The sequence below is a fragment of the Littorina saxatilis genome, linkage group LG4 (assembly GCF_037325665.1).
Source record: "Littorina saxatilis isolate snail1 linkage group LG4, US_GU_Lsax_2.0, whole genome shotgun sequence".
NCBI lineage: Eukaryota > Metazoa > Mollusca > Gastropoda > Littorinimorpha > Littorinidae > Littorina > Littorina saxatilis.
The window spans coordinates 32,512,069-32,513,820 of NC_090248.1; positions in this window are offsets into that span (position 1 = coordinate 32,512,069).

Below are 1,752 nucleotides of genomic sequence, written 5' to 3' on the forward strand. Positions count from 1 at the left end.
CAAAGCTTTTATTTGCCAAACTCTCTTCATAATCAACAGCATTTCCACAACAAAGGTAAGAAAAATGTTCTGCTGTTTCGCCAGAAAATATTTCAGTCGGTTTGTAAACCAGTCAGCTCAGAAAAAGCAAGAAAAAACAAGTCGCGTAAGGCGAAATTACTACATTTAGTCAAGCTGTGGAACTCACAGAATGAAACTGAACGCACTGCATTTTTTCACAATGACCGTAGTCCGCCGCTCGTACAAAGGGCAGTGCAATTGACGAGCCTGTTTAGCGCGGTAGCGGTTGCGCTGTGCTGCATAGCACGCTTTTCTGTACCTCTCTTCGCTTTTACTTTCTGAGCGTGTTTTTAATCCAAACATATCATATCTATATGTTTTTGGAATCAGGAACCGACAAGGAATAAGATAAAATTGTTTTTAAATCTATTTCGAAAATTTAATTTTAATCATAATTTTTATATTTTTAATTTTCAGAGCTTGTTTTTAATTTGAATATAACATATTTATATGTTTTTGGAATCAGAAAATGATGAAAATTAAGATGAACGTAATTTTGGATCGTTTTATAAACAAATAATTTGAACTACAATTTTCGGATTTTTAATGACCAAAATCATTAAATTGTGTAAACAATCTAGAGGCAAAAGATTGTAGCTTTGAAACGGGGACGACGCATAAAGATTCTGCGCTGGGCGGATCTCATTCATGTGCTGTTGAATGTGGTCAGATAGTCAAAAACATTCTTGTCACTTCGACTGAGAGGAAAACGTTACTCTTCAGTTTACAATAAAACATTAAAATACAGACAAACACACACATCAACTGAAGTAGAATCAGAACAGTACACCCCATGGCGTTGACATGTACACGCATACATGTTTGACTTTTAATGCCCTTTCTTATTAATTATATTTTGAAAACTAATTATACAGGTGAAAACTGCGAACATGAGCGAAACGGTGAATACAGACTGTTAGAGAGAGAGAGAGAGAGAGAGAGAGAGAGAGAGAGAGAGAGAGAGAGAGAGAGAGAGAGAGAGAGAGAGGGGGAGAGAGAGGGAGAAAGAGAAAGAGAGAGAGAGAGAGAGAGAGAGAGAGAGAGAGAGAGAGAGAGAGAGAGAGAGAGAGAGAGAGACTGAAACTGAAACTGAAACTGAAACTGAGAGAGGGAGATAGAGTGTCAGACACATAGGCGGACAAGGATATAATAATAAGGAGTTTAGATGCTGCGGAGTAGGACAACTCCGCAGGAAGTTTTGATGTTTCAGCTCCTCATATCGTATTATCACAAGGTGTGTGTGTGTGTGTGTGTGTGTGTGTGTGTGTGTGTGTATGTGTTCGTGTGTGCGTTTGTGTGTGTGCGTGTGTGTGTGTGTGTGTGTTTGTGCGTGTGTGCATGCGTGTGTGCGCGCGTGCGTGCGTGCGTGTGTGTGTATGTGTTGTTTGTTTGTTTGTTGAGAGAGAGAGAGAGAGAGAGAGAGAGAGAGAGAGAGAGAGAGAGAGAGAGAGAGAGAGAGAGAGAGAGAGAGAGAGAGAGTTTCAGTTTGTGGAGTGTGTATGTAGATATGTATTTGTGACTGTTTCCGTTTGAGTGTGTGGGAAAATTCTTGATAGTTTGAGTCAGATATAAAACCACAGAACACATTTGCGGAAACTATGCTGAATCGGAAATAGGCTGACAAAAGTGCTCTCGCTTTGGCCCGGAATTGCAAGAGTTTCAAGTTGAGCGTTATCACGGCTCCGTCTTCGG